A 26,423-nucleotide genomic window follows, 5' to 3' on the forward strand; every position below is an offset into this window, starting at 1 on the left:
AGCACTGTAGCATCATAATGCTGTTGAATCGTTACATAGTGAAACACTCCAAAACAGATAATTAAATGACACTGTCACTGAACTGCCAATAATGATAATACACATTTAACAGTCAATAAGGGCTGGGTATCGTCACGTATGTACTGAGCTGCAAGGTTGCATTTTCAGGGATCCACATTTTCATTTTGTGGGCGACAGTCCAAAATCTGTTCCAACCAGCCAATTACATACATCCATAAGGGCATTAGGGGAACCGTGGAGCTGTGATGTATGTGGCTAGGTCCTGACTTTCTTGTAACCATTTTGTCTTGGCTGATTCTCTGATTCATTGGAAAAAGGGAGAAAAGAAAGAGATGATAATGAGTAGTGCACAGAGCTTGCACATGGTGAGCCATTTAATGACCACAGAGGCTGGTTAGCACCTCCCTCAATCCATCCCATAATGATTCGCATCACTTGGTGGATGTCACATATGACAAAAAAAAAAAAACTGACATTACCCTGATATAGGGGGGGTGGATGGTGGAGCAGGCAAAATAAAAACACCCTAGCATTACCCAGCGACCTAGATCAGGTCTTGGCACAATCCCCAGGCAGACACAGACACGTCCTCTAATTATGGACAGACTGGGAGGTGGGAGGGGCAGGTCTCAACCCCCCTGTGCGGCCCAGGAGCCTGTGCCGCTGTCTGGCTGATAAGAGCGGGGGCTGAACCTCCTCCTCTCCTCCCCCGTGGCTGAGAGGGAGCAGCCTGCCCATGCATCTTCTTTCAGGGATTAGTGGGCAGTGAAAGGTGGAGACCAGTGAGAGGTGGAGACCAGTGGAGACCTGCCTGGTCAAACACACAAACTGGATTCATGCATGACGGGCTGGGAGAGGATATCATACAATATGTTAGCCTAAAAAATAAAATACAATAATGAACTTCACGGCACTGCCATAATGTAAGGAAATATTATTGTTAATATTATTGTTATTTAGTATTGTCATATCATGACCAGTCCTAATATTAATCCAGTCATGATTTGTTCTGACTGAAGGCTTTCAGCATATATTATATGGACAGTCATGGACAGACATTGGACAGATGGACAGATGGACAGATCCTAACCTGTTTGCACTAGACACAAATGTTCAACAGTCCCTAAAAAGGGTTGGAAGCTTCTGTGCTCTTTAGAATGTCCAGGTGATGACAGCAGTACATGAATTCTGGCCCCACGGGGCCCACCACTCCACTCCACCCTCCCTTCTGCGTGGAGGTTGAGAGCGGAGGCGTAATACCTCTGTGACCCCCCACCCCCCACCCCAAGCTTTGGCCATGCCCCTCATGTTCAGCGTTGCTTGGCCGCACGTGCACACCCTGCATGCCGGACATGGTGTGGAAGGAGGTGGGAAACAGAAGATGGTGGAAAGAAGATGATGGTTGCAGTGTTTACACAGGACCTTTATAGCCCGATGCTGTCCAACTCTTACAGGACTAATATGACTCTATTTTGAAGTGGGGGGGTTAATATGGAGGGCTTTAATGACCCAGCCTTTGAACCCTTGTTCCTATATACATCATGTCCGGATATCAGTACTACTGGGTTACCAGTAGGTTATTATCCATGTGCTTCACTGATGTCCTTGTAAATCTGCCCAAATGAATCACTGTAACAGCGAGCTTGTCAGAAGAATGTCAGGTTATGAACGGTTTATTGTAGGCCGGCCCTGAATCACTGCCAAACTGTTTGGATGGGAGTAAGTCGTTGATTTTTTCAAAAGGTCAGGGGTCTCTCTGTGGCTCACTGGAGTGTGGTGGCCTGTGTGTGTGCGTCTGTGTGTGTAACTTTGTTAAAGGGCTTCTCTGATGCACTGCAAGACAGCTGAAAGACTTAAGACACTCCCAACCCCCCACCCTGTGACCTTTGCCCCCTGTCAGACAAGAGCAGGAGAAATGAACATGAACTCTCATCTCCCAGACGACAACCTATGACCCCTAAACACCACTCCCCATCCCACCTCACCACGTCCTCCATCCATTCCCGAGGGTAGGTGTGTAGGCAGAACTAAGGCTTAAAGATTGATGAAAGACATGGACATTCAGCGGAGCTACAGACCCTCAGATATGACTGTTATAGAGCCAACCTGCAGATTTAACTCTGTTTATCTCTGCAGGAGGTGAACACTGGTATATTGTATTGACTATATTTTACAAACATCATCAGACTGTTGTTCATTTGTCCTACATCTGCACTGTAGCATCTGCACGATTCTTTGGCTTGGCAGTGTAATATACTGTAAACCATGACTATAACGAACACCTCTGTAAATGCCTCTTTGGTGTTGTGTCCACAGCAAAAAACAAATTCCATGTCAACAGTCTCCACCATGAACCCTCACGAGGACTTGAACCCTGACTGTGTAGCTGGGTGGCACATGGCTGTTAAAAGCATTAGCTCACAGCTTGTGCCAGCAGTAAACAAATGTCTTCTCGTGCTGACATTAGTGGTGATGTTTGACATCAGCCCACATCAGCCTGTGTTGATCGGTAGGTCACTCCAGCTGCTCTGAGATCAGCTCAGTGCCAACCATACTTCTGCTGTCCAGCGGTGAGGCCGGGGATTACACGGGTCAGACGTTTCCCTGGGGTCAGCATCTAAGTGGGGTGATAAAATCAAATAAATAAAAGCAAGTAGGGGCTAGTGCACGTGCAGTGACAGGAGAGGGCCTTTAAAGGTTGCGTCTGAGCACTTTAGAGTAGCAGCCCCCTCCTGTGAACCGAAGGCTGAGACGGCCCGAGCCTCCAGCTCTTTCTTTATTCATGAGAGATGGGCTTCTTATTAACCACATTCACCCCCACCCCTGACACCCCCACCACCCCTGGACCCTCCTCCCCACACCGCCTTTGTACACTACTTACAGTAGACAACGATTTATGACTATGCCCGTGTGCATTACATATTTAAAATGTAATAGGCGTTCGAGACCTTTTGTACTGTGTGAGTGTGGTTGTGTCTGTGTGTGTATGTGTGAGTGTGTGTATGCTATTCCTCCTCCCCTCTCATGACCCCAGCCTAAATATCCTCTCAGTTCTTTACCTTGGTCGGTTTTGACAGTTGGTTTCAGTGAACAACAGCATGGAGAATATAGGTCGACAGCAGGGTGAGATGAATATTAATATGCAGAGTTTACATTGGAGCCGGTAACCAATCACAAGGCACTCTGTGACGTTGCCACGGGCAAGCCACACGTGTCATAATGGGATTTTGGATTGAAGGACAGGAAAAAGTGCAGGCCACACCTCCTTTAAAAAACACTCCCGCACTCTGTCATCATAAACATGAAGGCCCAAACATTGACATCGTCCTCTCCTGTCCAGCCGGTGAAGACGCAGGCTTCTGACATCCAAATTCATCAACAGTCCCCTTTCTTTCAAGACATTAATTTAAGACATACATCATCCCCCCCCCCCCCCCCCCCTTCCTTCCCCATACATGTGATTTAAACTGCTCAACAGATTCCAAGGATCCCTGTCAGGGTGTGTGAAGTACCTGGACAGAACAGACAAGTAGTTAGGGGGTTTGTTCTGGATTCAAATGACCAATGTAACAGTTAAGTTTAACTGAACTGAACAGAGTACAAAAATATTCTTTCTGTATATTACGATAGCCGGTTTGCCTTATGGCTTTAGATGAGCCTTCCTCCCAGAGTCTGCTATCTATCATATTCTGCAGATATTGAAGGAAATGAAAATGTTATTTGCAGAGTTTCAATCTGCAGGAGCTGTGTTTTGTCTAGAAACATCTACACCAGACAAGTTGCATGTTCAGCAGTACTAATAGCTTGTCTCAGGTGCCGCTGTGTTAGTGAAGCTCATTATGAGAGGGCCCTTGTTTCGCTGTGATCGAAGCAGCATTAATTCAGCAACCTCCTTCTTCCTCTCCCTTAATGGAGTCTTCATCATCATTTGCATCAGTGCCACTGTAATAAGCGATGACCAAACGAGGCCGTATCTCTTCCCAAGCCTTGATTATCCTTCTTCCTGAGAGCTGCAGAAAGACAGAGAGGCCGATTACTGTCTCTAAATCCAGTCAGCAGAATTGAGAGATTCACACCCAGAAAATGGTGCATTTGGCATTGGGCAGGAAAAGCTAGTGGCCAAATCTTTGGAAAGCATTTCAAACCTGACATGAAATTGATTCACTCAAATAAAGAATCAAAATGGGTTCTGAAAATATACCACTAGAAAAAGGGAAATGTTATTGGCTTAATCAATTTATCCAAGGTAATAAGTAGTAGGCTAAGTAACTAACACTAACTCTCTCTCCATTTCTCTATCTCTCCATTTTTCTCTAATCTCTCTTTGTCTCTTTTTCTCTCTCTTTCTCTCTTTCCCTTTTCTGGACGTGTTTTTTCCTCCCTTTGCTGCTTGAACATCAGTCCGCCCTCAGCGCTGAACCTTACAGTTTGGGCATTGGCTTCCCCTCAGTTCCAAGTCGTCTGAACGCTGCCGATCGCGATCCTGCACCAATTACTCCCTGCCTGTGGGGCAACTGAGCCCATGGTTCCACAGTAGTTTGATCTGATTGCTGTTCACCCCTCTGCCCCATAGGACCTGTCGCTTCTGCACCCCCCCCCCCCCCCCCATCCCCACCCCCTTTCCACCCCGAACCCCCACGAGCTGTGCTGAGCTTTTTCCGTTTCTCCTGTACCAAAGCCCTGTGATCAGCACCTCCTGGTGGGCATGCAGCAACTGCCTGCTCCAGGAACCGCTTCTTTGTTAACAAGGCTCAAATCCTGCTGCGGGCTAAGAATGAATAAGGAGATGCTGGTCAAAAATCTCTGGGAAGCTCTGGGAAGCTATACGTTTGGCTAGGGTTTTGCTATTTTGAAATTTGATAAGAGCTAAAGAAAAGCAGAGAGATGTTTTGAAGAAAGGCCTAGCAGTTCAAATGTGTAAGGACTTTATACACATTTTTATAGCACTTTGTTGTCAGTGATGTATTCACAGGCACATGTCAGTGTTTTGAGATATAAAGGTTTTAATGGTTCCATCACATCTGTAACGCACATCTGGGTTACATCGCCTCTGACACACCCATTTACTGTGGGCATAACTGTCACAGTCACGATGCCCCAACACTAAAGGTTGAAAATGTATGGTCAAAAAATGTTTATTGACAATTGCATCATAATTATTGTACTGTAGTATTCCGTTGAATAAAGCTCTTCAGATATTTGCATTCAGCATCTAAGTGGTTTTTAGCCCTCAATCCATATTCTGTACATTTGTGCAAAATCAATATCGCTGCTTTATTGATTTGCAAGATGAGCTTTTATGGGCAACCACTATGTTCCCCTCATCCCTGCTCTGGTGTTACTAGATATTACACGCCAGACAAGTCATCACACACTCAATTTACACACAGCCCTCTGAGTCAGTGGGGGCTTCTGACATCTTCTCCATCTACTTGCTGCATTGGTGTGTGTCTATCAGAAGAGAACCAGCACTGAACTCCAAGGGGCTGCAGTACTGCAGAGCATCATTTGTAGAATCATTTGGAGAATCATTTGCATTGTGTTTACTCAAAGCCTTTTGATCTCAATGGGCTTCCTCCGAGCAAGATAAGCCATTCAGGAGACAACTCAAAGGGTACTCAGTCACTTCAGTGTACTGCGTCTTCAAACAGGCTTTTCTGCTCAGTTCCACCATTAGAAGTGCACTAGGTAGGGTGTAATGTTTGGTTTAAGATGCAGCCCATTCCTCTTTCATGTGCCCCATTTCCTCTTGTGTGTTATTAGCTCCATTCTTGCGCCACGCCACGCTGCTCTGCTGCCAGATATGCGCGTTAAAAACCAGACGCAGGGAGCTAGCCTTGACAGCCCCCGACGCGAAAATCACACCTACTCCCATCAGACGCCATTACACGGGGAAATGACAGTCTCTGGGGGAAAAGGGATGCAATTTACTGCCATTTAAATGCAAGACACAGGCTCAGTGCTGGGGCTTCGCTTGGTCTGACTTTGCTGAGGAGAGCCATAGATTAGTCTCTGACCGACAGCACTATCTTACTGACCTAACAGAGGGCAGGGGTAGATAATGATAATGACTACTGACTGATGTGTGTATAGGAGAAAGGAAGAGAAAGGAAGGGAGAGAGAGAGAGAGAGAGAGAGAGAGAGAGATAGTGCACATCACCTCAGCTGAACTCTCCTAGGCAGACAAACCAGACAGTCTGAAATGTAACACAGGCAGCAAACTTCATGCTTTATCTTAAATGATTACAGATTGAATATATTGATTTTCACATTATTTCAATTGCTTTTTTTTGTTTCTGACTGCATTGAATGAGGGGTCCATCAAAGCAATTTAAAGAGCGGTTTTTCTTAACACCTGCTTTAAAACACAGACTTGCACAGTTAAAGTCAGTTAGGGTCAAGGAGTACGTCATTAGCCATTCTGTAACTCTGAAGTCACCATCTCAGAAATCATAATTAAACCAGGGACAGAGTGGTCAGTTTTGGGAACTAAAGACACTCTTTGGTATCAAAGAATAGACACACACACTGCATGCTCATGGACCGAAAGTGTCAGGTTGTTTCTATAGTTTCATTTTATTGACCCCTTTAACCACAAGCATCCATTAAACACACATGAAACAAATCAGTGCTGTTCCAGGACCATGTTTCAACCAGCAATTTAAGGATGTAACAACCTTTATACCAATTAAACATCTATTTATAAAAAAAAAACACACATTTTTATTTGAATATGCCTTGCCACAGCTTATCAAAGTGGGATACAGTATTAGCCTTGCTCATCGCTAAACATCACAGCCAGAACAGCTGACAGTGAAACAGAAGAGGACCCTCCCCTGCTTTGTGTGTAATAACTGCCTGCCAGCCGGTGTGAACAGCCCAGTGCCAGACTGCCTTTTGTCCTCAACCACTGCCACTCACAGCCTCCAAAGAACGGTGATTCATTACACCCTCAGACATGGAAAACCTAATTAATGGACATACAATATACACGCCAGACGAGAGGACATGGCTTGCCTTCATGTCTCTGGCTATTGGAAAATGAATTTGACTCGGCGTGACATGTGTATCTCCAAATACCTGCAGTGTAGCCCCTAATCTCAGAGTATCTCCGAGGACCTACGTTTTAATTTCATGGGTATAATACTAATTTTGAGTGAGGGAACATGGAAGGCAGACAGGGGGGAGGTGACTGGGGGGAGAAGAGGACGGGCTGGGGTAGAAGAGGACGGGCTGGGGTAGAAGAGGACAGGCTGGGGTAGAAGAGGACAGGCTGGGGTAGAAGAGGACAGGCTGGGGTAGAAGAGGACGGGCTGGGGTAGAAGGAGGTGTCCGTAGAGGGAGAGGAATTGCCGTGACTAATCCCCACTGCTGGCTTCTGCTAGGGAAGTTATTTCCACAGAGATCCCAAATATGCAGATTTTTTTTCAAACCATAATAAGACACACACACACACACACACACACACATAAAGACTGTTTTATCAGTGCCCGGGAGCAGTCTGGGTTTAGTATTTACGCATGGAGGATTCTCGGGTGGTTTATTAGGACTGTTAATTTCTGCGAACACGATGCACTCTCATGTTGTGCCAAGAACTGAAAGGGAGAGGAGTTGTAAAACGAGGCCAGTGACTGCGGTGTGCCTCAAGGCTCTGTATGCTCCCCCTCATTGTTTGGTGCTCCAGGGAAGAGATTCTCCTCCCAATGCAGCCCTTATGGGATGTAGTGAATCCTTAATAGCCTCAAAAGGAACCAGAATAATAAAGAAATAATCTCATTTTTCTCTCTAGTCTAGAATTAGAGCCTTGGATCGTATCAGTGAATGCAGGCAGAACGGGGAGAGGTAGGTAGGCGGCTTTGTTGACCATACTGCCATCTTCACAGCTGCTCTCATGTGCTAGGACATCCTTTTGATGAATCTGTGCTATAAACATCTGCTTGTTGTCACGGGATGGTATTCCTCAGGAATGATCTACTCCGGTTTTCTGTTTTTCTTAGAAACCAGCAATGAATTATTTAGCAGCACACTGACTGAAAGCATTTGATCTGCCAGAGTTTTAATAATGGACAATTACAAAATATGGCTCCATGCAATTATGGTAAATAAGGTATAAAATATTGTAAAATAACAAAAAGAAGCATGTTCAGTCTAGCATTTAACCATTATTGCATTCATTCATCAAATTTGAATCTAAACTTGCCAGCAAAATAGTCAGTGCACATGATGCTATACCCAGGACTGCACTGTGACCCAGTTCATTTGAAAGCACATGTAAATCAGTACCATGAAACATGCAGACCTTGTGTGAAATGTCTGCCCGGGACACTTCAGCCTGACAGCTCTGGACATTCTTTAACACTGTGCACAGGACTCCTTCATTCAAGATTTAACATGTTTCTAATGGATGTTGAAGATTCCTGGCAGGCTACAAAGCTCTGTAATTTTTTCAGTAGCTTCGTGTAGCCGGAGTCAGGCTTCTCGATCATGTCCCCCGTTGACAAGCCACCTCCCCTAAGTCCTCAGAATCCATTTATTCCATTTAGAAGCCCACCACCCCTCCTCTCCATATAGAATTCTGCTTGTCTTGCCTCTCCCCTCCCCTCCCTTCCCCTCCTCTCCCCTCCTCTCTCCTCCCCTCCCCTTTCCACTCCTCTCATTCCATCCTCTCTCATCTCTTCCCCTCCCCTATCCTCTCCTCCCCTCCCCTCCTCTCCTCCACTCTCCTCCCTTCTCTTCTCCTCTACTTCCCTCCCCTCTCTTCTCCTCCCCTCTCCTCCTCTCTCCTCCCCTCTCCTCCCTTCTCTTCTCCTCTAGTATGGACATACACATACAGACGCACATACACTAAAACAGGAGAACTGTATTGCATGAATAGTTGTTGCATCAAACTAGTCAGTATGTTAAAATACTCTTTCCTACATTATATTCTACAGTAATTCCTCAGTGCTTACACACAATTTCTGAAATTGCAGGTAATTATTTGCAAAACTCTGCACACAATCCCCCAAAACACTTGCACAACATGACCAACTTCAGACATCTCTTGCAAAAGCACACAATTTATTCAAACCTATGAAACCTTCCCAATGTTATTTTTGCACCAAATCTCTACCCACAAAGCATCAAATGAACGTCTCATCCTGAGCACCACCGATAAGTGCAAAACACTGCAGCCTCTTTCATATTTTCAGTGTGCAATACATGGCAATCTGCTGTAACTGCTTCCAAACATCTCTTCAACTGTTCATGCGTTTACTCAATATAAACCGCAAACACTAAGAGAATGAAAAATAATCTAATTCCTTTTTCTAAAACCAAAGCATTTTACCCAGACTTGGTCATAAAGGTAAAACAACTAGAGAACGAAGTGAAGAAGATACTGGAAACATGACAAAAATAGAAAGACATTAAAAGTATTACTGGAAACTACTATAATATTAGAGTGCATCTTTTTGGGTCTGGCCCCAGCACCTCATCTACATCCCACAGGATGGTCTGTCTGCCAAGGCAGTGAGGAAGACATACGCCCCTGCCCCCCATCATATGAAGAAGTTGTATACATTTACAGTGTTGGCCATCATACACCTTCCATCTCCACGATGAAACAAATGCTTCGTTGATGTAGAGGAATTGTGGGTATGGTGGGAGATACAGAACAAAACATCAACATTAGCTGATGAACTCATTTCAGACCAGGGCAACCTGGTGGACAGTTATGTTACCCAGACGATGACAAACCTGGACCTCACTGGCCCATTCCCATTGTTACCAGGAACCAATATGTTGTGTAGGGTGTTGTAAGGTGTTGTGTAGGGTATTGCGTAAGGTGTTAAGAAATGTATGACTTGACCAGACTTGTATGAGATAAGAGTGGCATGAGGATACATGCACATAGGCCTCTCTGCTCAGTGGCAGCACTGCTGTGAGCCCTTCTCTGTCCTGGGACACTAATAATGGCACATTGCTCTATAACCTTCCTTCCCCAGCACCTTATTTTAACTAACCTGATGCCAACTTCATCAACACAGATGCACCCCTGATGCATTGTGGGAGCATCTAGCATCACACCTTGAGAACAAAGGTGTGGCTGTCAGTATAACACTGTTCACTAGAATATAGCACCAATGACAGTAACAATGGTAGAAAATGCTTACCTGCACATATTCACAGCTGTTCCGCTCTGTCGGAGTTCCTCTCACTCTGTACAGCTGCTTCAACTTTACGTGATGCCGTTGAAGGACACGGGACAATGCTGACAAGCTGACCTGATCTTATTGATATTATTGGAGGTGGTGATGGCTGTGAGAATGTGATTTTGTGCGTGTCGCAGTTGAATGTCGTTTTGCTGTGATTGTCTTCACAAAGCTGGTTTCTTCCACCAACAAACAGCTGTATTTCAATTCTGCAAAAGCATGATGGGACTGGTTGATGTGCAAGATTTCTTGTAACCTGCCATCTTGACCTTTGCACTGGCTAAACATCATTAGCATAGATCTACCACTGATACCACCATTGATGTATTACAGTTCACTAGTGATGTAGTGATGTAAATACAGTGTCATCGTGCATAATTTCCAGATGTTACCAGCTGGCATGAAGGTGGTTGCTGATTGGTTGGACCTGTTACTCACCCTCCCCTACACCCAATCCATGATCAAACCACGGTAGCCCGGATTGCATCCATGATGTCTCTCTATAATGTCCTTTCATGTCCTCATCTTCGTTGTCCCCTTATCCTCACACCCCGTCCTCTCCAAACCAAGAGCACTAAGCTGCTGTGATTAGAAAACTGTAACAGGTCATTCATAAATGGTAAAAGATTTGCTTAATGTGACATCAGAGTGCTTAGCATGAAACCTTTGTGGTGAAGCTAATTGGTCAGATCTTCTCAGAGCATAAATGGGGCAGCTTCCGTTGCCCCCGTCCTCTGTTCCCTTCCTGAGGTAGAGGTGTCTCAGGGCGGGGTTACGTCAGAGCCGCTTTAATGGTGCCTGGGTCCTGCTGGGCAGGTGGTGACCTGTAAAATGCCAGCGTCAGGGTGCACACACAGAGTGGTGATGGAGACCATGCTGAGGAGAGAGCTCTGATGTGAAGATCAGGGCTGAGAGATGGCCAACCTATATATATATATATATATATATATATATATATATATAAATATATATATATATATGTATATATATATATATAATATATATATATATATATATATATATATATATATATATATATATATATATATATATATATATATATATATATATATATATATATTATGGCAAGCCGTTCAGGAAAAAACTATATATATAGAATGACTGCTAAGTAAGTCTGAATATATGGAATGAAGTCTGAATATATGGAATGAAGTCTGAATATATGGAATGAAAGTCTGAATATATGGAATGAAGTCTGAATATATGGAATGAAGTCTGAATATATGGAATGAAGTCTGAATATATGGAATGAAAGTCTGAATATATGGAATGAAACCTGAGAATATGGAACGAAAGTCTGAATATATGGAATGAAAGTCTGAATATATGGAATGAAAACCTGAATATATGGAATGAAAGTCTGAATATATGGAACGAAAGTCTGAATATATGGAATGAAAACCTGAATATATGGAATGAAAGTCTGAATATATGGAATGAAACCTGACGTCACTTGCGCCATTTTGTGCTTTCAGTTTGTGGTACCAGGTATGGTGGCAGGCTCGTTTGTTTGGCAGCATTTTGGGTACCCGGCAGAAATGATAAATGGCAAGAGAGTGACTGATAAGACACTGACCATATACAAACATTGTATGAAAATAATGCCGTACACCGCGGCCAATACGAGCACGATACAGAGACATTTACAGCAGCACCACAGCTCAGTACTCAGATCAACATATCTCACTTGGTAGCAGGGACAGAACGGCGCTTTGGCAAGTTGAGACAGCAGGATATCGGGAGCAGTGTGGCGATGTTAATATTCTTAAAAATGAACATGGCAGTGTAGTTGCAGCAAATTCAGTGACATACTTGGTCAGGCTCTGTTTGCACTATTTGCACTCTGTAGCCTATTGACAGAGAAAAACGTTTTGTTTTGCACATAATAAAGTGAGTCCCCGCTTAACGACGGGTCTGGTTGACGACCGGAGTTACGACCAACTTTTTATGTTATTTTGTGCGGTGCGCGGAGGAGCAGTGGCAGCACAGTGGAGTGTTGTGCACGAGAACATTGTTCGTTTTTGTATTTACGATCAAAGCGTATCTAAATCTGGGGTCGCGATTAACGACACTTTTCGGTCTAACACCGTCGTTAAGCGGGGACTCGCTGTATTGTTTGCGCTTGAAAAAAGGAGAAATATTTTTATTTATTTTATTTTAACTTTTATGAAATTTTATTTTAATTTCAATTTGTAGGACAAGTTTATTAAGTTCATGCTTGCATCATGCATGTTAAGAGTTCTAATAAAACATTTCAAAATGCATGTGTAACTCAGTTAAATAAAAGTATGTTGTCCAGTCATATAATTTGTCATTTTAGTTTCCTTAAAATCTCGCTGCAAACCGCAGCTCCGAATCAAGCGAATCACTGCTGATAGCATGCTAGCCAGCAGTACTATGGAGAAATGTTCTATTTATTCTGCTTGTAAGCAGTACGCCACCATAGCTCGTGGACTGGTCAGGGTGTTTATCATCTCCTCCATACTGAGGATTACTGCTAGGGGTGTGACGATACACGATATTGGGTTCACGAGAACGAGACGTGACGAGATTTTAAGGAAACTAAAATGACAAATTATATGACTGGACAACATACTTTTATTTAACTGAGTTACACATGCATTTTGAAATGTTTTATTAGAACTCTTAACATGCATGATGCAAGCATGAACTTAATAAACTTGTCCTACAAATTGAAATTAAAATAAAATTTCATAAAAGTTAAAATAAAAATATTTCTCCTTTTTTCAAGCGCAAACAATACAGCGAGTCCCCGCTTAACGACGGTGTTAGACCGAAAAGTGTCGTTAATCGCGACCCCAGATTTAGATACGCTTTGATCGTAAATACAAAAACGAACAATGTTCTCGTGCACAACACTCCACTGTGCTGCCACTGCTCCTCCCCGCACCGCACAAAATAACATAAAAAGTTGGTCGTAACTCCGGTCGTCAACCAGACCCGTCGTTAAGCGGGGACTCACTTTATTATGTGCAAAACAAAACGTTTTTCTCTGTCAATAGGCTACAGAGTGCAAATAGTGCAAACAGAGCCTGACCAAGTATGTCACTGAATTTGCTGCAACTACACTGCCATGTTCATTTTTAAGAATATTAACATCGCCACACTGCTCCCGATATCCTGCTGTCTCAACTTGCCAAAGCGCCGTTCTGTCCCTGCTACCAAGTGAGATATGTTGATCTGAGTACTGAGCTGTGGTGCTGCTGTAAATGTCTCTGTATCGTGCTCGTATTGGCCGCGGTGTACAGCATTATTTTCATACAATGTTTGTATATGGTCAGTGTCTTATCAGTCACTCTCTTGCCATTTATCATTTCTGCCGGGTACCCAAAATGCTGCCAAACAAACGAGCCTGCCACCATACCTGGTACCACAAACTGAAAGCACAAAATGGCGCAAGTGACGTCAGGTTTCATTCCATATATTCAGACTTTCATTCCATATATTCAGGTTTTCATTCCATATATTCAGACTTTCGTTCCATATATTCAGACTTTCGTTCCATATATTCAGATTTTCGTTCCATATATTCAGACTTTCATTCCATATATTCAGACTTTCGTTCCATATTCTCAGGTTTCATTCCATATATTCAGACTTTCATTCCATATATTCAGACTTCATTCCATATATTCAGACTTCATTCCATATATTCAGACTTTCATTCCATATATTCAGACTTCATTCCATATATTCAGACTTAGCAGTCATTCTATATATATAGTTTTTTCCTGAACGGCTTGCCATAATATGTATATATATATATATATATATATATATATATATATATATATATATATATATATATATATATATATATATATTCATAAACCCAGTATTTGGATCTGCTCAAATAGTTTATGGTAAACACAGCTGCTTCACCTCAGCGGACTGACGCTAACTTAAGCTTTTCAAAAATACATTATATGGAAATGACAGAGCATGTATACAGAAAGATATATGCACAGTTGCTGAGATACTTGTTGAATCCAGCATCTGTCCACCCTTAAACAGTGTTAGGATAGGTCCAGCTGAGCACACATGAGCATGGTAGGAGTTAATTCAACACTTGACGTCAGAACACGAGAAGCCCACTTTGCATTATTCCCCTTGCACTGTTTGCTGTGACAACAAGCTCCTCCCTCTCTTCACAAATGAATCAATATGTTCTACCAGTTCCTATCAATTCCCCTAGTGAGACTATCGGTCTGTCAAATATCAGTCTCACATATCAATAGCTGTGTGGACTTTCCGAGAGAGAGTGCGTGACTGATCGATTTCAATCAGCCCTCTTTGCTGCTTTCACAGCCAAACTTTTCCATGAACCTGCCAAGACGTGCGTCCCTGTTCCTCTAGCACTCTGACACTGCTTGCTTGGAGCTGACCCACACTTTCATCTGCAGGCAGCAAATGTATCTCCCATGGCATGGCGGCAGGGGCCTTTCTTGTGTTCCTCATGTATAAATATTTTGTTAACATTAATGGAATTGATTTTCATGGACCTGCTTAGATGAGGGCGCGGATGAAGTGCGGCAGGAGCCTCCCTCCAGAGTTAATGAGGCTGAAAATAAGGCTGACGAGCCCAGAAAACCTTGATCTGGGGTGGGGGAGGAATCCGCTGCCTCTGAGTGTTCAGGAGAGCTGGGGTTTAGGGGTTGGGTGGGGGGGGCCTGGTTGTGAGGCAGAGAGCAGTCTGCCAAAGCTCTCGATTCGCGAAGGCACATGAAATGGATTTGGAAAGCCGCGCTTATGTGAAGACGGCTGTGGGCAGGAGTAAGTGTGTGTGCATGTGTTAGAAGCATGTGTGGAATGGTCTCTTGTGGGTGTAAAGATGTGGCTGCCACTGTGTGTATGTGTGTGTGTGCAACTGTGGCACAACTACTGCCACTGCAGGCTAACTAACAGCAACATGTTTTTTCTGCAGGCTGAATGCAGAATCTATATGACACTCCCAACAAACAGATTTATAAAGCAACTTTGAACAGTTTGGCCATAGCAAATCCCCTCAATGATCTACTGAAGTGAATGGCTGTGCCTCCCATCAGGAGAGCAGGGAAAGATGGTATAGGCCTGGTGAGTGTGACAGGGGGTGATGGACCCTGATTGGTTACTGGATTTAACTAGAATGGAGGTCTGGAAGTGGAAGCTAGCTGCCAATGGATCAACACAAACATGAGCGTCCCTCAAGTTCAAGGCAAAGATAAGCTTAAGCTTGTCAGTTTCTTCTCTGCTTGGGGGAAATCTAGTGACAGCAAAGGATATCTGTCCTCAGCCTTGTCTTGTATTTAAATGTTTTTGCAAATGCTTGTGGGACACTGTGAATGACACTCTAGTGTGTAGGCAGTGTACCATACAGTATTCCATCTGGTCATTATCACCTGCTTCTTACTTGCAATGCAAACGCTGCAAACCTGATTAGTTACGGTCAAAATGATTTTTCACCTCCACATTAAAGCTCTGTTGAACTTCTCATTGAAAAGTTGCTGGGGTATTGAAACATTATACATGCTGGTCTTTCTCAACACAGGCTTCAGCACCCAGGTTGATGCCACACTTGCTCCTTGAGTTTCTGGTGTCTTTATATCATATGGTCGGATTTTAGTCTGTCTAGCTCCTTTTTACATTAGCATATTTGCTGTTTAATTTGTAGTATTTTTATGTTTGAGACACTGAGCCTTTCTCCTTGACACACCCACCTTGTTGTCCTGTCACTGACCTCAATAACACATGTCATCTCACCATAGAAACAACTTCATTATTCTATAGGCTCGTAATGTCACCCACTGATCCACAGACATCATATCAAAATCAAAAATTGGATTGTGGATAAGGGCATTTGGATACTTTCACTGGGTGTGTGTTAGTCAGAATCTTTCCTAAGCCAAATGAACAACCTCATAATTTTCCTTCTTAGGAGCATTAAAATATTGTATCTTAACCACTTTTGGGATTAAAGCACTATGCAGTTATAACCAGACGAAGTAACCAGTCACGACAAAGCTAAACTGCAGTGCTGTGTCACCAGCTGGTGTGACAGACTGCTCCACTGATTTAGTATGATGGAGTTGGCTGGAGGTCTTCAGGCCAAATGGCCAGTCTTAAGATGAGGGGGAGGGGGGTTAATTGGTTAATGGGTCAGTTAGCCTTCACCTGTGGCTCTGTATCTAATTCACACTGTTTTTCACACAAATCAGAATTATTGCAGGTGAGTGTGCATAACTGAACAACATATACTGAACAAATTATCATATTATTATCATACAATTTATGACTTACAGGAAACCAGATATGTGATCCAGATATGTCTAACTTAATAACTTAATGTGCTGGCAATGCCATAAGATTAGCCCACAGTCAGTGTGTATATATACACACAGAGAGAGAGAGAGAGAGAGAGAGAGAGAGAAAGAGAGAAAGAGAGAGAGAGAGAGATAAAAAATTATACAAGGAGACAAGGTTTCCACAGAAACTGGCCATTTGGCCTATATATATATATATATATATATATATATATATATATATATATATATATATATATATATATATATATATATATATATATATATATATATATAAACAGAAGGATTTCAGATAGAGGACTTCTATCAGCTGTGTAAGCGAAAGCAAGCAGAAGCACTTTGCTTGCACAGCAGGACCTCTGTCCGAATCATTGTGTTTCTTGGAAACCTTGTATATTTCACTATAACACTGAACATATATATATATATATATATATATAATATCATTAGACAGACAGACAGACAGACAGACCTACAGATAAATAGATAGATACTACAGATACTGCAGGCTCAGTTAATACACAGTGTCACTGCTACTTCCTGTCTCCACTAGCATACATTCAGAAACTGTATGCATTAATTAGACAAAATATAACAAAGAGCTCATTAACCCTCCACGCAGACACACATCTCTCGGGAGACTTCACTCCTTGCCTGTCCCAGGTGTGTGAGTGCCAGACATGTGCTGTAGTGTGATACGTGACACAAAACACAGAAAATCTGTCAGCATGTTGTTAGCTTCGAGTGGTAGTCTCTAATCAGCTCCAATTTCTCATTCAAATGGCATAAACATCCAGTTAGTTAAGGATACTACCCAGTATGTAATGTAGCTCAAGCTAGTTCAGTTGCTAGCTCATTTTAAGTGGTAAATAGGGTTCAGACCGTTCAATACCTACTTGCATGCTAAACTTGCTATGCCTCGCAGAGTGGCTCAAAGATCGTTTGATCTGTTTAGAATCAGTGAGTGTTGATCAATACATTGATCTGCCATTTGACCCATGAGCCGCCTTGCTTTCTGCATTCAACTCATTCAAGGGCAGAGGGGAGGTGTCATATCAGAGAAATGAGACTTTTAACCACGAGATATTGACCATGTACTTTAAGAAAAACAGTAGAGTCGTCATTTTCCAAGTCCACTCGGCACACTTGACCAGAAGAGTCTTCAGCAGACATGTATCTCATAAGCTGCACAATCAGAAACCATCTGATTCTTCCTACTGGATTCACTTAATAATGTAAAGAAACAACAAACCATGAATATCTTGCTCCTTGTGTGAAACCATCTGTCAATAGTTATTTCCACCTCAGAGAGTTGAACAGGATGACGTCATTAAAAAATATGAACTGTTTAAAGATTCATCCTAGATTTACCCAAGTCATTAAAAATATCCCTGGTATGTGGTGTCATCAGTGGTTGGCCAAAACATTGTGAAATTGTTCACCCTAGAAAACTGCTCACTGTAATTGCTGTGTCTGGTTAAAAGAAAAAGTATTGCAAGGGAAGAGTTAATTTTGTGCCGTCCAGTTCATGACGTGTGTCAGATGAATCCCAAGGCAGATGCAGCCTTACATCTAAGGCTCCCTGACGCTCTCTCCATTTTGAGGAGAAACCTGACCATATCCCCTGTACATACCTCACCATAGTGCACCATGCACTATTAACGCTGTTCCTATTTTCTTCTCAGATTCTCTCTCTCTTTATCCCTCCACCCCCCTCATGTCTCCTCTCCTTCCCCCCGCCTCAGTGCAGCATCTTCTGACAGCCGAGTCAAATCCCACGACGCTTATTTACCCCTGAGCAAATATCATTGCCGTGTGGCACAGCAATTACCATGCATTTCCATGTTTTTATTCTTTTTTTTAAGGCCTGGCGTGCCTGGAGGAGCAGGACGTGATGACTCGCGTCATGTCTGCGGGCTGTGATAGGCTGGCTAAGCAGAAAGGTAAATGTCAGGTTGATTACAGTGAACTGTGGCAGGGTCTTGATGAACTTTCACTCATTCTGCCATCCAGAAAGAGCGCGTGAGAAAGTCATTAGCCTTTAGTGACACTGTTGGGGATGTCTCTCTCACCAGCATGCCTCCTTTGGAAAACCTTCATTTCAGTACGTGAGAGGAACTATAGTAGATCACTGTTCCAGTATTTTTGTTCACCATTGTTCTTGGTGGTTTCAATGTTTTGATGTTCCATAGACATTCTGAGAAAACAAATCACATGCAATCGGCACTAAGCTGAAACTGATGTAGAAAAATGCTAATAGAGTTTTTTTTTTTTGTGCTGATGCAAATGGTACAGTCATATTGACTCTGTAATCCTTCATGTGACTTTGCATGTCTGCACATGTCCTGTACCATCAAAAACACAAACTGTTATCTACATACACCCTAAGCACAAGCCACATACTCTGATGTCATCTACTGCACTAAATCCTTCTAAAAAGGCCTTGATAAAGTCATTATACCATTAAACATAATACCATAGAATCACAGAAATGTCCTTCAGTAACCTTATTCTTACAGCGTGTGATTCTGGTCATATGGTCACCTCTCTTATCCAAATGGCATAAATGTGCAACTAATTAAGGATGCTACCCAGCAGATAATGTAATCCAAGATAGTTGGACTCATACAGTTAATTCTCTGCCTTGTCCACATCCCCTGACCTCCTCTCTGAGGCAGACCCTTTCTTGGAAATAGATGGAGCACCTTTTCACACTCCCCAGGTTAGAGATGTTTGCTTATTGTCAATCACATATGAGGCCTAGTGGAGTGGCACTGGGAAGCCTGGCTGTTTATAATGGGAGGTCAAAAACTCCCAGTGCTGTGTGGTATTAAATTATAGATGATAGGTGGGCCTGGAGTGTGAAGGCAGAGCCAATTCTCTCTCAATAATGCAGCAGCACTGGGGGGGTGCCCGTGTCCACTGGGAAGAGATTTACATAGCTTTTATTTGATTTGATTCATAGATATGGGGGGGTGATCAAAGTGTAGCTATAGACACCCAGCAAACATCGGTGTATCACGGTTTATCGTGATGGAAGTTATTAAGACTCGGTTCATATATAATATTAATAAGTGTGCATGGTACTGAGGATGGCAGACTTTATTTGACTGAGAGATAACAGCGTATTTGAATAAAGTGCTCTTCGCTATAGAATCTATTCACCATAGAACAGCATTGGCTTGTAACATCTCACTGAAAGCAAGTTCCTGGCTACTAATAGGAGATCATAGCAAGTCATATAGACTTTACTAAAAACCTGTGCAGAACATCTACATCCACCATGTTATAATGTGGTATTGCTAAATTATTAAGCAAAAAGCCTACATGGATTATATGTATAATACAACAAAGGTATTTAAAGTAACAGCGTCTCCCTTTCATGTGTCAGATGAGCGTCAGAGCCAAGGGTCCTTTGAATCCCAACCATTTCAGGGAAATGGAGATTCAGCTCACTGCCAAGATGCTGTCAACCATCTGTAGAGCAGAAATCCACAATAATCAACTGGAGGCAAAGATTGAGGAGTAAGCCGCTGTCTCAGATGTGCTAGGAGATGAGCTCCTCATCCTCTGTCAGAATCAGAGCCTTTGATTTTCGCTCAGGATGGAACAGCTCGGCCAACGCCGCGGCTTTCCGACACTTCCACGTCTGCTTTCATCACCAAATGCAGAGCAGCTATAATCAGCCGTTAAGACGATACGGCCCTGCCGCCATGTGGTTGGCAGGACGGGCCTTGAACACCGTGCACAAGACAACACGCAAGAACCTTCAATGGCGAGTGCTCAGATGTATAAAAGCCCTTCCCTCGCTCTCCACTCTATGCATCTCCGAGCTCACCGGGCCTCTTCTCCTTCTCCATGGCTCTTCTCTTCGAGGTCCTTCTAGAATTCTTATCCTTCTCCATTTTTGTTGAGGTCCTGAAATGAGAAAGCCCAGTCTGATCCGTAGTGAGATCAGTACTGAGCAGTAGTGTAAGAGCGGCCCTGTACATCCAACAATAATCAGCCCAAATTTACACCCCACAATGCTCCACTGCCACACTCTTACATTTCTGCCTCGTATCACCCTACTGCACGGTGTGCAGCAGTCGTGTGTTAAAATGATCAGCGCATCCCTACAACATCCCACCGGCCTTTAGCCTTGCAACTTTCCGATGGTGTAGCAAACGCTTGATTTCGGTGCATGCACGACTTGTCCAGTGCAAGGCCAGACCCGAAGAAAGCAGCACCTTGTTTCTATTTATCAGAATGTTCACGGGGGTTCAGACTACCCGGCACTGGTTACGTGTCGAGTCATACTGTCATAAACCTGTGGGGTATGTTGCTTGTTTTGTGATGCCTGGAGGTCTGGAGACTGCCCTGTACCGTCCCTACACTCTGTGGTTAGTTCCATTGTCATCCCTGTTGGTAAAGGATTTGTGGCTGACAACACAAAGCTGTCTGAGAGCTAAATCAGGACCACAAGGACAGGGAGTGCTTTTGCAGTTTAGGCCTAGAGCAGCAAGCACATATGAGCATGCAGCTTTTTAGGCTCAGTTAGAGTCAAGACCGAACTTTATTATGAAATGTCATTATCTCTTTGCACTTTTCGATGTACTTCGAGAGGAGTGTGTTGCTCTCATGTGTAGGTGAAGATGTGTTTCTTGTGGTTTGCCCTTTTTTTATAATTCCAAATGTGTGTAGGTGTGTATGTGTGAGCTTGCATGTGTGAAATTCATGCATGTGTTTTGTATGCAACCACTGTGAGTCACACACTTAAACAGATGTGAGACTTGCGAATTCTCTCTGTTTCTTCTTCACCTCTGACTTTCTCTCCCTTTTTCACACTCCTTCATATCTCTCTCTGCTTCTATGTTCTTATTGTTTAACTATCTCTCTCTCTCTCTCTCTCTCTCTCTCTCTCTGTGTGTGTGTTGTCATGGCGTCTGTCCAAGGAGCACCTTGTGAAGGTTCAGTGGCTGCAGTTTATGCACTGGGTCACTCAGGCATAAAGGGAGATCAGACAGAACCAAGATGGGAGGCTTCCACCCAACACCCAACCTCCTGGAAAAAAACTCCTTCTCACCCCCATCATTGTGTTACCCCCACCCACTACACACACACACACACACACACACACACACACACACACACACACACATACACACACACACACACACAGACAGACACACACACACACACCCCACACACACACACACAGACACCCCCCCCCACACACACACACACACACACACACACACACACACACACACACACACACAGACAAACACACACACACACCCCACACACACACACACAGACACACCCCCCCACACACACACACACACACACACACACCCTGCAGCCAAAAATGGAGGGGGACGCCCACAAGTAGGAGGGAGGAGGAGGGGATTTGGAGAGGAATTGGGGCAGATAGATTGAGAAAATCATGACAGCTGCAGCAGACCCTGGGTGGTTCCATGTTGTTAATGTATGCAGTGTCTTTCTCACCTAATTGTTGTCATTTTCCCCCCTATTCAGCAAAAGGGCTGTCGAAGTGACTACATGCTCCAGTGAGTGAGGGCTCTCATTACAGAAGGGCCCCCAACCTCATGTTTACTCCTGGAGGGAGTGCGTGTGGTGGGTTACCACATCACTCTCCCCTCAGCCCCTGCGATACTTGGCCACAGTGGTACACCAGGAAGTATTTTATATTCTTTCTAAACATGCTAGTAACCTTGATGAAAATCAAAATAGCAATAACTTTAAAAAGTACCTATTTTATATGTTCGTCTATAACAGTCTGACTGGAAGAACAATAACAGTGACACAGATTGTTTAAGTAACATGACATGACAGTTGCCATGCAGTAACATAATTGCCTCACTGGTAACCTCAGTAACATACACTGAAACAGTAACATGGGCCCTACTTGTCACAGGAGCACTGGATATCTCCGTAACATACACTGACAGTCACAGGAGCACTAGATATCTCCGTAACATACACTGACAGTCACAGGAGCACTAGATATCTCCGTAGCATACACTGACAATCACAGGAGCACTAGATATCTCCGTAACATACAATGACAAAGTCACAGGAACACTGGTTATCTCCACAACATACACGGACACAGTCACAGGAGCATTGGATATCTCTGTAACATACACTGACACAGTCACAGCCTCCAACTACACTGGAAAAGCCCAGCTTCAGCTATAAGCATTAAAGCAGCAAACCTCAACCAAGGCTGCTTCATCAATCAGCCTTCATAAGCAGACTTCACACCCTCTGCTTTTTCAAGTCCTGTGACAGACACGTGGGTGTTTCTAAATAACAGGGCAAGAGGGGACTGATATCGAAGCTACCAGCTTTATAATACAGTCATCTTTGTGTCCTGAATCCAACATGAGAGAGGATATCTTAGCTTAGCATCAGAGCATCCTCACTCACATTTCACACACGTTTTTTAGTCTGTGAATTCGATGCTGGAAGCTCAAGTAGCGAATAGAAGGGGGGCTCGGAGCTCAGGGGGTAGTGGGTGGAGCTCAGGGGGTAGTGGGTGGGGCTCAAGGGGTGGTGGGTGGGGCTCAGGCCAGGGCTCCATTACAGAGAACCAGACCTGGACCAGATGTGCCTCCTCAACCTGAATCATGATAGGCTGGGGAGGATTAATTAACCCTGCACCGCAGTGTCCTTGTGACAACAGCACAAGGGACAACTAAGACCTCAAATAACATCTGGATGCATCTGCAGAGTGCTGTGGTCTTTAACAGGAAACATATTCAGAATTCTAAAGGTTATCAGTTCTATTTCATTTTTTTTTTTTTAAGTCATATGTTGCATTAGATGCAGATATTATGCAGAAAACCGCAGAGAACAACATATCTGGTGTATCTGTTTATGATTTGTTGATATTAATATTTACGTCCTCTGCTGACATTTGTCCAAGATATTTTGAGCGTGACAGATCCGCAGTGCTTCAGTCCTCAGAATCAGTTCTGCGCGCGGCTCTGTGTAGAGAGCACCGCCCGAACCGAACGGATATGGCGCCTGTTTCTAAAAATATGTCTGTTTCACCTCAAAAGTCCTAGCTTCATAATGAAACTCCATCTGTTCTCGTGAGAAAAAGACAGCTTATGTATGGGAAGCGCAGGTGCTGTACTCCACACACCCACCTCCCGTGTCGTGAGAATGGAAATCAAAGAATCGTGAAGACAGAATGGGGTTCTCTCTGTGCCTGATGCGTCTAATCAAATACGCATTTTATTCGGGCTCAGTACTGAGTTCAGTACCACAAACCATAAGGCCCTGCCAAAGCTTCTCCACACGACTATTGATTCCAATGGATTCGTTGGCTTTTAATCATAGCTGGTGCAATGCCAGGCTTCTTGAGAGTAATGAATTATTAAAAAATAGAATCGTGCACCCATTTGCCGATAAATTATTCATGGGTGCATAAAGTATGCCGCATTTGATCAATTGTGATTTCATATTGTCAGCTGAAAGCACTCTAAAGGATACTTCTGGAAGAGAGGGACAGGAGGTAGTGGTGAGGGTTGCTTTGCGTTGTTACAACAGTCACTTTCTGCAAGAGGCTTTACAAACTTTTTCAAAAGCGCCTTTGCTAACAAAAGGCTGAACATCGGCTGTGTGTTAAGTTAACTGCATTCTCGAGACCTTTTCTTTGTGTGTAGGAATAGCCTGTGGTGGTGGTGCTGATGGGGGGGGGGGGGGAGGGGGGGGGGGGTCGGTAGATAATTTTGCAAATTCAAGGCAAACATTACTCAGTCACTTCTCTTGAATTTTAATGACAATTGCAAAACTGGTGTTTTTTATTAATAGAATATACAGCCTTGCTAAAGAAAGGTTTTTAAAAACTTTTCTTCAAGCAGAATATTACAAGGTTTGTTCTTGTTGTAAACTTGATTTAACCAAATACTACTTACATAATAATAATGACTACAATAAGCTACAGGCATCTTTACAGACATTGTTTCGGGAGGAGGTTTTAAGCATGCTTAAATCTGTCATTGGGCAACGTATACCTGGGATTCTACACGCTGCGTGATCCAGGAGCTGAGAAGCTAAAGATGTAGTGACATCTACTGTTCAGTGCTGGAAATGTCCCAGAGTGAAGGCGCATACTTCTGATGCCGGCGGACAGGCCATGGAGTAGCTTCAGAGACGTTGCTGCAGATGCCTGCAGGCCTGTTCCATTTCAGACAGGCGTGGGGGGTGGGGGTGGGTAACAGAGATCTGCAGTGTTATGGGCATATGAGGAGCTACATAGCGCTGCAGTGTGGGAATTAAAACATGGGGAATGAGTACAATGATACTCGTGAGTGGGCAGCAGAGAAGCCGAGTGGCATTGAGACACAACAAGAAGAACCCCCCACGAGTTTCCCACAGTGGTCTGTCTCTCTTTCTGTAGCTTTGTCTGTCTGTTTCTCTCTGTATGTCTCTCTCTCTCTCTCTCTCTCTCTCTCTCTCTCTCTCTCTCTCTCTCTCTCTCTCTCTCTCTCTCTCTCTCTCTCTCTCTCTCTGTGTGTGTGTGTGTGTGTGTGTCTGTCTCCTCAGGGTAAGATTAAACATCCTGGGGAGGCCGGGAGCCTCTTCCCAATCCAGAATTCCTCTGATCTCTGCCATACATACTGCATAAGCAACACACACACACACACACACACACACACTCACACACACACACACACACACACACCTCAGCAGTGGGTTGGTGCTGTTTAGAAAGAGCAGTATTCATGCTTGCTGATATATGCAAAATTATTTCAGTACAAACCTCTGCGGCCCACACATACTGACCCAGGGTTGAACTTGTTGTGCTCATTCAGAGGTTGTTAACAGACTTTAATGCAGGGCACTACAGAAAAGGAGGAGGCATTTAAAGAAAATGCAGTTCAAATCTCTTCTAAAATATGCAGTAATTAGTGATTATGTACTGCAGATGTCACCTGTGAGGGCAAAAAAGTGTGCATTTACACATGTATATTATCTCACCTTATCTAACCTCTTTGACTGTATATTAGATGTTGAGTACATTTGCGTGTTCCAGTAGACACATTATATCCCAGTAGTACCATAAATGCAAGACCATCTGTCTGCTGGTCACCAGATCACCAGGTGCAACTGTCCCAGCAGGGCTGCGTGTCTATGAAGTGTTGTCATCCAGACCCCCCCCCCCCCCCCCCCCCCCGTCCTGTCCTTACTCAAGCTGCCACCAATAGGAACCTTCCTTTTCTGCCCTAGGATTTCAGTATGCAGCTCTTAGCAATCACATGCCAGTATGCTAGCACATGAACACTCACACTCACGTACACACACGCATTCCCTATTGCTACTCCTGTCCCTAAACAGTCCCTTGTCTTCTTTCTCTTATTGCAGAAACATCTCCCCATCTTAGATTGGTGGCATGCCCCCCCCAAAAAGAGGGCAGCTGACACCCCAGCAGTCCCTTTGCCAGGCAGGAGGCCCATTAGTGGAACCAGCCCCACCCCCTCAGGTTCAGCCAGTCACACCCCTCACTGTTACACAATTCTGCCAATAGAGGGAGCCAAACAGACACTGACACAGACACTTAAAATCTAAGAACAGAAAGGCATCAAGGGAAGACTAACTCATGAAGTGGTCAATTTAGGTCTGGCTGGACATGTGTTGGGAAGGGTCAGTGTGTACCTGAGAGGGCATGCAGAATGTTATAAGGGAATGTAAGAGAGAAGACATGCAGACTGATGTGAAGTAATTAAAAGAAAGAAGCCATTAACTGTGATACACTCCACAAAAGTTTCTGAAAGTTCCCAGCAAAATATGTCAAACCTGTCTCATCCTAAATATTCACTCTGCCCTTTACTGTCAGTAAGGGTTTTCACTA

General features: G+C 43.7%; 1 long non-coding RNA gene across 1 annotated transcript in view; it reads left to right on the plus strand.

The window, feature by feature from the left end:
* The window catches only part of LOC143513175 (uncharacterized), a 31,097-nt gene extending 8,052 nt beyond the window's left edge, over nt 1-23,045 (plus strand). Inside the window, exons 3-4 of the long non-coding RNA XR_013130606.1 lie at nt 18,421-18,498; nt 21,490-23,045. This is a non-coding gene — a long non-coding RNA (uncharacterized LOC143513175). The remainder of the gene's footprint in view (nt 1-18,420; nt 18,499-21,489) is intronic.
* Nucleotides 23,046-26,423: the final 3,378 nt, after the last annotated feature.

Source organism: Brachyhypopomus gauderio, chromosome 1 (genome assembly GCF_052324685.1).
Source record: "Brachyhypopomus gauderio isolate BG-103 chromosome 1, BGAUD_0.2, whole genome shotgun sequence".
Taxonomy (NCBI): domain Eukaryota; kingdom Metazoa; phylum Chordata; class Actinopteri; order Gymnotiformes; family Hypopomidae; genus Brachyhypopomus; species Brachyhypopomus gauderio.